The following is a 12,015-nucleotide window of genomic DNA, read 5'->3' as shown; positions in this document are numbered from 1 at the left end:
GAGGTAGCCGCTGCCCGGCGTAGGGGCGGGAGTATGTTGCTCGCCCCGCCCGTAGGGCCGAGGGGTGGCGGCGGTGGTGGCGGCGGCGGTGGCGGCGGCGGTGGCGGCGGCGGGGGGGCGGCCGCCCCGATCACGAGGGGTTAGGGGATTTGTTGAGTGGGTTGCTCGACCTGATGCCTTCTCTTGGCCTTTCTGACGGGGCTTCGGGCTGCTGTTTTTCCCTCGCCTTGGCAGGAGGAATAAGTGACAAGGTTCCTTGTCGTGGGAGGCCGGGTCTCGTCGGAGCGGGCTGTCGAGGCGGCGGGAGCGGTGGCCTCTGCCCCGCCGTGATCCCAGGGGGGAAGGTTGCTTTGAGGGGAGAGGCTGGGGAAAGGAGAATGGAGGCAATGAAGCCATTGTTAGGCGCTGCTGAGCTTCTGGCTTGCACCAGGCTCAGCGGTGATGAGGAACGAGGATGTGGTAAAACTCTTGCACTGCTGGTTGAAGTGCTTGTGGTGGTTCTGGCTAAGAGGAACCAGGGAAAAAAAAGTTGATCTGAGGCTGCAAAGCTAGCTCCGAGCTAGAGGAGCCTGTATGCATAACCCCTAGTGAGCAAATCTGTACAAATTCATCACTTTCAAACTTGAGTTCTGTCTTGGAAAGGGTTTTTTCCGTCATGTTTCCATCATTCCTTGTTGAACCAGAAGCAGTGAGCCTGGAAGGTAGCCTAGCTTCACAGCTTCAGAACTTCCTACTTAAGAGTGCACATGGCACTAGTGAGTTGGAAGAAACATCAAGGTCTTCCTTAGTCTAAGCTGCTTCAGGAAGTGTCTCATGTACCCAGACCTTTGGCCCTGGAGCAGACAAAGGTAGCTTCGCTCGTGGGCTGGTCACACCAAGGCTAGATCAGATGTCTGGCAGCGGTAGATGTGGTAGGATATTCCAGTCAGGTGCTGAGGCAACAGGTGCTTTGGGTGCCCTTCTACTCAGCTGTTTGTTGACTGAATTGGTGGGACTGTTGAAGAACTGTTCATACTTTCTTCATGTGAACTCACGGGTCTACCATCCTGGCTGTACCAGTCTGGTAGCTTTTAACTTTATAAAGGCGTTTACTTGTGGTGCATCAGGTCAACAACTTGGACAGCACTGACTGACACCATTTCTGACAGGTGTGCGTCCAACTTACTCCTAAAAGCTTTCAAAAAAACTATGCCAAATCCTGTTTTCATATTTCATGACCTGAAACCCAAAATTATGCTTATTTTTTTAAAATTATTTTTTCCCTGTGGACATGCAAAAATAATAAAAAAATGGTATAAAGAAGAAGAAGCTCCTCTACATATTATATCTACTTTCATGTGAAAAAATTAATGTTTTCCATGTTCCTTTGCCATTTTTGTCTCCTTTCTGCTTTGTACTTCTCCTAGTTTCTCGATGTTTTGCTTAAAGTCTGGAGTACAAAATGACAGTTCTCATGTCTATAACACCAATCTCAAAACAGTTATATGAGTATCTTCAGTCCTGCTCCTCTCTGACTGTGATTGTTTCTCTTTTCCCCAACAGCATCTGAATTTAATTTTTCACCCTGGATCCCTATTCTAGATGACTGCTACCCAAATATACCTGTACATTTCTAAGCACTGTTTTTCCTTTTGCTAAATCTCTGCAATTTTGATCAGATCCACCCAGTTTGTCAAACCTAGTTATTTTTTCTCTTTTTACTCCATCTCAGCCGTTTTGTTACCCAGGTCATTCATGAAAATAGCTAATAAGTCTTGCTTGGACGGGACCAGACAATTAGAAAGTGTCATGTGAAACTTTCTCCTGGTTTAAAAAACCTTTATGCATTAAAGAAAGCCACTTCACTGTTATTTTATGTACAAGAAGTGAAGTTTTGGTATAAATTCTTGTTAATTAACACCTCCTATCCAGAATGAGTTTTCTCAGAGCTCAGAGAAAAACAGATTTTTGCCTTGTTTCCTATGGAAGTTAGGGCTGTGTTTTCACAATGTATGTAGGGGTCTGCCTGTGTGTTCCTTGTTCTAATAATGATCATAAAACCTGGCATCTGGATGGAGTAGAGCACCTCAGCTGAAAAGCTGCAGTTGGGCTCAGCTGTTGAACCCAGTCAAGAATTCACACACAAATAAGTCTTCCTTAGTGTTCCCTCTGCAGGTAAGCCCTTTAGTTGGCGTTCACGCTGTTGCCGTTGGCCTGATCTGGTTGAATTAAATCTGATCAGAAAAGGGAATTTTCATTTTGTAAAAGTGCAGATTGCTGATGGGGAGAAAATGCAGACACTGCCGAATCTCCAATGAAATGGAAGGTACCTTTAATACCACTGCTTAGCCATCTAACAGCCTGTTTGACAGGCCCTGACTTGACAGGTCAGGGAGAAGGCAGCTGAGCCTGTTTGCTCTTTGGCAGCCTGGGAAATCAGACAGGTAACCAACTTGCAGGCTATCCATGCGGCAGGGCTATGCCCCACTGGCTATCTGAGTGGCTGCTTGCGTTGGGTCAGCAGCTTCACAGTGCACAGGGAGCCAGGCCTCTTCTGGTTAGGCAGGGAGCAGCAGTGGTGGGGAAGCTTGGCCTGTGCACATCTGTGCAGTATTTCAGTCACTTGTGGTACTACTGTTGAGGTATTTACGGAGTCATGTTTGGTAGAGCCTTGCATGGATAACATGCAAGAATTTGTTGGTTTTGCTGTCCCATGTTAAGTGGAAGCTAATTTGGTGCTGAATAAGAAAGTATACCTAAGTTATTGAGTGTTACCAGCTGAAAATCTGAGTTGCCTCCAACTAGAAATTAATTCAAAATTAATTTTTCTCCAAATTATGTTTAACATGCATTTGTTTAAATGCTACTGAGACATGTAAGTAAATAGGTATTATATTTTTCTAAATTATTTTTACCTCTCAGCAGTCTAAATTTCTGTTTTCCAGAGAAATTAACGTTTCCTTTTGTTAAGCATTAATAGGTTAATAAAAGACTACTGTGGACTCAGTCTCATATATAAAAAAATTATTAGCCAGGAGATATAAAAGAAGCATTGGTTATTCAATATTGAAACATAATGCTTGCAAAGGGTTGCTTTGCCTTTTTTTTTCTTTTAATGTTCTCTGAAATTATATGTTACCTGTTAGTGTTTTTATATAACATGCTTTTTAGAAATATGATGAAATACTTCACTAAGATGACAATATCGGGATTATATTCTGACAAATTTGATACACTTGAGAAAACCGGAGTTTGCTTTTCTTTTTTTCTGTCTCAGTTTTTCTGTAAATTTCTGTCATTTATCACTGTGCAAACTCACTTGGGGTTTATAGCAAAGCCTTAGGCTTTGTAGGATCCTTACCATTAGCAGCACTATTTAGGAAAGAGCTATGGAGACACCCAGAGCTCTAGATACTCTGCAAAGCAAAGCATTAGACAGGATTTTTTAATGGAAACTAACCCACAGAATCCTAGTGTAACATTTGAATACAGCCATTCTTTGATTATAATTTGCATTGTACTATCATATATTTGTTAGAAATCAATCTCTACCTGCTGTTCAGTTTAACTTACAATTTTAAATCATTTCTTTTTGTTGTTAAATTATTTATACAGATCACAGATGCTGAGTGGGAAATGGTATTTTCTGGTGGTTGGCATTTAATCTGTCTGTATGTACTTTTTCTGAACTTTAATTGTATGCTACAATTTATATTATTTGTGAATTTTAATGATTTTTGGAAGGTTAGTTATGTATTTTATGTAACGAACAAGGCTATACATAGTGTATTTTATTTATTGTAAATGTTGAGAATGGGACCTCACCTCACGTGGAAATACACAGAGCAGATCCTGCAGGAAGGCAGTCAAATATATATAAATCTCCGCGAATATCTGCCTTTGGAAAGAGAGTTTCTAGGTACCTGTTAAGCATAATAAATGAACAACCCCTTGTTAGCCATCCTGGTTTTTCCTTTATTTATAGAAGATTCAGAATCAGAATACGAAAATTATAAAAATTGAAATTATAAATATTTATAAAAATAATAAATAATTTTCAGGACCTCTGCTTTATCCCTGTTTATTTACCAATGGCCTTTGCCACTGTTATCATTGCATCCTGTTTTTCATTGCAAATAACCTTGGTTTTCACTGCTTTGCTATAAAAATAAACAGTTTGATAAAACAGCACATGATAAATTTTAATGCACTTATCCCATAAAAACTGGGAAAACAAAAGGATCCTTGAAATAACCTTGAAATGGCTTACAAACCAACTGAAAAGAAATGTTGATTTTATTTTTTCATTTATGTTCTCAGGAGCATTGGAAAATGTGTGGTTTGTGTAGCAAGAATCACAAAAGCATGGAGTGTTAGTGCTACACAGACAGTGTCAGAGATCCATGCAGAAGTCTACTTCAACTGGCATCAAGGCAAATTTTCAAGATTTTTTTTTTACTTTAGAGTTTTTCTCAGTTTTCTTTAGATCTGCTTTCTCAAGCAAGCCTACTCACATTGTTTTCCAAATTGAAAAGATTTTTGTCTGGAAGCATTAAAATGAAGCCTTTTTATTTTAGTTTTGGTTTTTTCCCTTCTTTTTATCTTTCAATGGTAATGATTTTTTCACTCTCAGACAGCTCCATTGATGTCTTTTGCTGGCTCTAGAAAGTAATGAATTCTCTAAGACCCTAAGTCAGCGGAGTTGCTAAAAGGTTTGAGTTGAGGAAATCTTAGGATCAGCATCACAGAGATAATCTTTTCCCACCAAGATACTAGCAGATAGCCTACCTTACATTTTTGTCTAAAAGACACAATAGCATTGTCTGGTAAATCTAACAAAAATTGTTTGTAGCTAAACCACAACTAAAATGTTCAAAGGCTTTATGTTTCTATTGAAGTTATTTAAAATTTGCAAACAAAATAGCACAAAACTAGAGATTTATTTCTCTTTTAAATACCTTTCATTATTAATTTCACTGAATAAGCTTCATATTAATTGTCAGAAGATATTCTAACAAATACATATGTCAGCTCAGTTCATATTCAGCCATCATTTATGTAGAGGGCAGCACATGCTTCCGCATGTATTTTCCTTCATTGTAACTGAATGGCTGTAAGTGATTGAGAAAGGTATAACAGTACATCCTAGAAAGGCAAAAAACCCTAAGAGAATAAACTATAATGGAGCAACACCACCTTACCTTACCCTCCACCCCCCGCCCTGTCAGCTTGCATTCATTTCAGTTGGCAGATTATTAGATGTTAGATTTCTACATGTTTATTGAGAATATTTTGTTGCTTTGATCATGAGATGTCAAGTAGTACAAATACGTATAGAGAAGAGACTAAATTAATTTTTCCATGAATACCAGTAATCTGGTAGGTTTTCATGCTGTGTACATGAACCCAGCTGCATGATGGGGAAAAGCAGAGCTGTCCCTGACAAAAAGAGTGACCAAGACCCTACAGCGTAAATTCTTTCTGCATTTGCAGTCAGGCCACAGCCACCTTCTCTCCACTGTATATACTCTGTATTACGTACAGTTAATCTTGACCTACTCAGTAAATGGAGTGCTCCCGTCATGCGTCAGACTTACTGTGCTGATGGTATGCAATAAAGTTCTGACACATATTGGAAATGCAGCTTGGCACAGAAAGAAACGGAACAGCCCATCCCAGAAAGGTATGGCAGCACTAATCTAATTTGTTTGAGTTAGAGTAGGTAGAGGACAAAATATTTGTATCCTGATGACTCAAAGCAGTTGTCTGAAGTGAAAGCAGTAAAAATGTGTAATTCCTCTAGTATAATGTCAGTTGAAGCAAGAGAAAACACTATGACAATGAAAATACTTATATCCAATTGAAATGGAGGAAATGGTGCAATATCCAGTTTAGGTTGTAGAATGTCATGAATAAAATAAAAACAACTGTTTTGGAAAAAATTACAATAGACATTGAAAGGAAGAGAAGAGAATGGAAAGGAAAAGATAAGTACAGATGAATTATACAAACGGACTAGTTTCCAAAACAAAGGGGCCGTACAGAAATTCATAGGCTTGTTAACATTTCCTAGTAAATTAATCCCTAATATGTCTGAAGTAAGTCTGCTTCTCTTTCCACTTTTACTGGAAAGAAAAATTGTAATTGGGACCTTTTGGAGCGTGAACTGGACAGGTTTGATGAACACTCCATCCACTCTGTGGCTCATTCTTTCATGTTTCATCTTAAGTTGAATTTTCTGACAGTTATTTGCATTTAAATTGTGAAAAAAAATTTGAAGGTTTCATTGTACTTTCTTACATGAAAGTTTTGTTGTAATGGTACAGAATTTTTTAATTTGCTTTACTTAAGTCAATCTGGAACATGGAATTGTCCCATTGTTTAGAATAGTTCAGTAGTTCAGATTTGCAAGTGCTATGTTTACGAGCGTCTCTTAAAACGTGCAAACATTTTATCCTACACCTCAGATAAAGATCAAATAGGTGTAAATACTATACTTGCAGAAAGCAGATGTTTGACCTTATGTTCTGAGGTGAGTAAATTCCATGCATTTTTGTATATATAAGTTGAGCTCTGCCTTTTCTGCCAGAGTTACAAAGGTCTAATCGATGCTTAGTAATGCATGAGATCTAGCTGAGTTTTAGAGAAAGATATACTTGAACTGACAAGCCGACCAGTAAGAAATACCACTTTCCTGAGCCTCATTTTAAAGTAATTACCTTCATCAGAATTGAAATTCTGCTCATGGGAAAAAAAAAAGATATTAGAAATTTAACCCTCATGAGTGCAGTTCTTTGAGGGGAAAATACATTGCCTATTATATGTTTATTTTCACAAATTACTATGATTAGAATCCTATTTGAAAAACAGAAGTTATATCAATCCAAAGAAGGCTGTGATGCTGTGTATATACTGGTTTATATTTTGGGTAAATGCTAGAGGACTCAAAGCAATTTTGACTAAATACTACTGAAGACTGGAAGACATAGACGTATCTTTGTGGCATTAAAGCACCCTAGAAATGTACATGTTGTGTAACAGGAATAGATGGGAATAATAACATTATTTAACAAGTTTACTATCTTTAAAATTGACACAGAGAGATACACTCATTGTTCCCCAAAATCTACTTCAAATTACATACTTCATGCATACAAACATTAAACATTTAACATTACTGTTAAAACAGCAACCATGCTTTCAGGAAATAAATACAGCTGTCTGCAGTAAAGCATCCTTGACATGATTTTGTCACGTGTATTATCTTCTTTATTTATGAGGAAATCTTATCTCTGTCAGAAAAAAAAAAAAAAATTCCTTATGCAACTCTTTTGAAAATACCCAGTGAATTGTATCTGATATTTCTTTGTATCCTCTCTCCAATTTTCCATACTATTTAAGAACAAGCATTTTCAAGATTACACTAATACTTCTTTCAAACCGCTGCCTCTTCATGAAGGTAATAGCAGATGATGCAATAAAGATAAACTTCACATAATGAAGAATACATTGCAGAAAACAGGAAGCACATTGTGAGTGAAAAGCCTTAAAAAGTAACCAAGTACTACAGATTTCAGTCACAGCTGATGAACTTGGCTCAGTGTGTATTTAGCATGTCTTGAATTAGACTACTGACTAAGAATCTGAATCTATTAAAAGTAAGTCAGGTAAGCCCCTGGCAAATTTCCTGAGATTCTGAAACAAGACCAGGTTTTAGACTTGAGTGGAACGGTTTAAATACTTTGTCAGTCGGTAGTGGTCTTTGCATTTGACTGACTGGGGAACCACTGCTGCAAAGAAGGCAGTAAAAGGGCAAACAGTCCCTCATCAGAGAAAGCTACCTTGTGGAAGCGTTTGAGGAAAGGAAACAGGAGTGCCCCAAAGCCCTCCTCCAATGGTAGAACAAGGTCAGTTAGAGTTTCTCAGTCCTTTTTCCTCAAGACAGAATTGTGGAAGGGGATTGGAAGCCTAGTACAATACTTTTGTTATGATTGAGAAGCACAGAATGAGAGAGGAAGGAGACCTTAAGAATCATTTAAGTTCATAAGAAATTGCAAACTTAAGAAAAAACCTTTCTCTAGAGTTGCTAGTAACCACAGGTAAGAGGAGCTACTGGAAGCAAAGTGCAATGATCCATTCTAGCAGTCTAAGTGTCAGGCTTTCCCAAGATTTGAAATATGGAAGAGATACTTCACTGAATAATTTAGCTCCTTTAACTGCATGGATTGCAGTGCCATGCAAACATTTCCTAGAGCTGCAGTTACTTCAGGAAGGTTAAGAATAGGCTGTGGACTAGTTTACACAATAGCAGCCTCCATTGAGAAATGAAGGAAAGAAACCACTTAAAATAGCTTCTTTTTTAACTGGACTGGATTTACCCTCAAAACCTTACAGATCCTGAAGGTTTAAGCTTGTCTGTAATGATGAAACTATATACTCTAAATGTTGGAACAGTCAAGGGTTTAAAGCAGCATAACACCTCCCCAGAGGTGCTTTTTGGCTCATGTACTTTTCCTGGCATGGTAAGTGATACTGGAGCTTTAAAAGAAGAATTGCTGAGAGTTTAAATAGCAAGAAACTTATCTGTGAACATCAAGGGGTAAAAAACCAGCCTTGGCTTTGCACATACTAAACAGTGATGTCTGTCTCCCAACTAACAGCCTGTTCTAGGTATCGCTTTTTTTCAATTAGCAATGTCTTCTATTTTCAGTTAAATAATTTAAAAAGTTGTGTGTATGGAAGCACACATACACTCTTACAGTTATGCTGCCAGGAATTTCAATTAAAAGAGATGAGAAACAGACAGTTTATATAACTAACTCAGGGCTAAGCAGTGCAACTCCAACTCCCTTGAAGAAGCCTAAATGTTTGAGATGATCGTATGTATGAATAATAGTTACATAAAATCTTTCCAGGCTTTGCTTCTGTAAATAGCAGCTATAGTAACCCCTGTAGTTTAGTCTTGAGTGGAGCTTATTCTTGCTTTACTGTAATTATTTTATTACCAAAGAAAGCGATCTGAATCATATGATGGCTTTTAAAATCTAAATGCACTGAAGTTGTTTTCTACAAGCTACCATTTCAGTCTTTGGGTGCTCTTACTAGCTGTAGAAAGGAATTGTGAGATAACCATTAAAAACCTTCACAATGCGACTACAGTTCGGTGCTTATGGTGGTTTGATGCTCCAGAACATAGAGCTTCTTTCCTCAAACCATGATTTATGGTTAGCATTGTCAATACCTCAGATACTAAATCTGGAAGTATTGATGTTTCATTGAGCACAATATTGGCTTTTCGTTGTTTCCATGGTCAAATGCTGACTGCTGACCACTAACTTCAAGGAGCCGTATGTTTGTGTCCTCCTCCCCAAATGCACAGAAATTGTCAAGGTTATCTAGGTGTAGCTCCCTCAATAAATATGAAGACTGGTATGCATTTCAGAACAACTTTTAATCTTTGGTTCAGGATAATTTAATTTAGTCATACATGTTGACAGTTATTCTGAAGTACACTGTTTTGACATTGCGTTTCTTCTTGGTATTTGGAGAGTTTGCTTTGACTCATTTGGAAGAAACCTTGAGCCAGGTCAGCAGTAATGGCTGAAACATCACTTTCTTGAGTGCTTGTCAAAATAAACCATTTAGGCTAGCATAAGTTATTGAAGTCAGTGTTTCTTTTGCAATATTCTATGTAAATTGAGAGGCCTACATTACAAAATTTACTTTTGTTATGCACAAAGAAGTTTCAAAGTCACTTTTACCATCCCCCCCAATCACATCTTCCTAGTTAAATAATGTAGAAACAGCAAAGAAGCTTATTACTGCCAGCTTCTTTCTCTCCAAAACTTCATTTAACGTGGAATTTGTATATTTTTAGGATGGAGAATTTAAATTTACTTAGGCCATATCATGGAAGGTTGGCTTAAGAAATGGGACATCAACTTGTGACTTGAATTCACTGTTGTATCACAGGTTTGCTTTTGACTTCGTAAAAAATAGGCGTGTTACTTTCTTGCATTACTCAAATATTATCAAGATCAATAAAGACTAAAAAGCTCATGTATCACAGTAATGGGGGCAATATAAGCATGTTAGATATGTAGTTAACTGAAAACTAGATAACAGAAGGTGTGTACTTCCATAACAAGTATCTATTGGGGTTCCTTAGCTGGAATGACCAAGTGTCTGTTTATATTTGGGCCAGGTTACAAATGATATTTTGACCATGGTTAGCTGACTCAAGATCATTTTTATCATCAGTAAGACATCTTACTGTGCTGTTGTAGAATGTTATCCCAGAGATAAATGTTTCTTCTGTTATTTATGTTATTTATATAAACCTTCTTAGTGTTTGGGATCCTCTGTATAAATATTCTCTCTATATGGGATACAGCTGTATTAGCAACTCTTTTCTGAATTTGCTATGAAAACAAAACTCTGTAACAGAACTGAATTCAGTCTTTCACTTAGAAACAGTGATTAAACTTATCTTCTCTAAAATTTTATCATTCTTGTAATAGGTAGTGAATTCCTAACAACTTAGAAGTAACTACTAACTATTTGGAATTATTAAATCTATTTTCATAAAGAAATTTAGTGCACTGTGCCAGCCTTTTATCTAGAAATAACATCTGTGCGAAGTAATTGAGCTGACCAATTGCAGAGGGCATCTATTTGGGGTTAGTGGTTGTTCTTCCTTTTTCATAATTGAGCATTTCTTCTTCATTACTGGCTAAGATTAGCAACCTTCATCAGGAAAGAAAAAAATCAAGTATTGTTTGCTTCCAAAGCAAGCTACTTGGAGTCATATATTTTTATTAATATACGTATTATAACAGAGCCAAGATTTAATAAAATGGTTTTACATACTTCAGAAACCTCCCCATTTGATTAAGTTTATGTATAATCTAAATTCTGTAAGAGGGTACTCAGACTTAAGCAGTATGTCAGTTGTTTGTCATACTCTGTTTTATACTCTGAGTGTTTTGGTGACCAAATGTAATGAAAAAAGTTAGTGAAATTTAGACCTTTTTTCTGGGTAGTGAAATGTTTCCTCATGCTCTTTGACTTTAAGTCAGGCCAATGTTTTTTTCTGTCAAGATCATAGTAACATCTAACCAAGATACCTGCCCATCCCTTTGCTTATCTCCTTACTGCAGACCAGAACTGTGATTTTTGCAATTTGTTTAGCTTCTGGTCATTGTCTCATAATCAGAAACAATCTGGAGAAGGCATTTTTCTTTTCAGCAAACAAATATTTCCCTTTTTTAACCTCTAAGCTGACTGACTCTACACTGAGTGTTTGCCTTGTAGAACTGAAGACACAGAATAAAGAGCTGACATCACCATAATTCCTGAGGGGATTTGTGCTACAAAAGGTTACATTTTGCCAGTTGCAGCCTAATTCAAAGTCAGAAAGTCCAGCTCTCATGAAAGAAAGTAATTACTGCTTTTAGCTATAGTCAGTGCTCCATTACAAATTAATTTGGGCTAGCTGCAACTGGGAGTCAAGTTAGTTGGTTTAAAAGTCTTTGAAGTTTCCCAGTACAGGTAGCTGTGTTGATAGTATATATCCTTTCCCTCCCTTCTTTCTTTCTGTTAGGGTTTTTGTACATATGGTACTTGAAAAAAATTTGAAATATACTTCTGACAGCAGATGAAGCAGTTTAACAACTTTCATCAATACTGTGCCAATGAACCTCAAATCACTACAGGAGGATGAATTTTAGCCCAGTTTTAATAAAGCAAAGAGGTTTCCTTGAAGGGTCACCAACTTCCAGATGTATTCAATGTTACAATGGTTGCAACACTTTTGTTTTACTCTTGCCACATAGTCTTCAGTAATGATATGACAACAATAAGGCTACTCCACTTTGGAATACATATCTCATCCTGAAGAAGCTACACATGGTATTTTTATCCACTATTACAATCTTCAAGTATATTTGCTCAACCAAATAGGATTTCTGTGCCTACAGATGACTCTGCTTTGTTCAACTGTTAACATGTTTTTCTCCAGTTTCTCAGAGCCTGATT

The sequence above is a fragment of the Psittacula echo genome, assembly GCF_963264785.1.
Source record: "Psittacula echo genome assembly, chromosome: 2".
NCBI lineage: Eukaryota > Metazoa > Chordata > Aves > Psittaciformes > Psittacidae > Psittacula > Psittacula echo.
Note: the sequence above shows the minus strand (reverse complement) of the source record.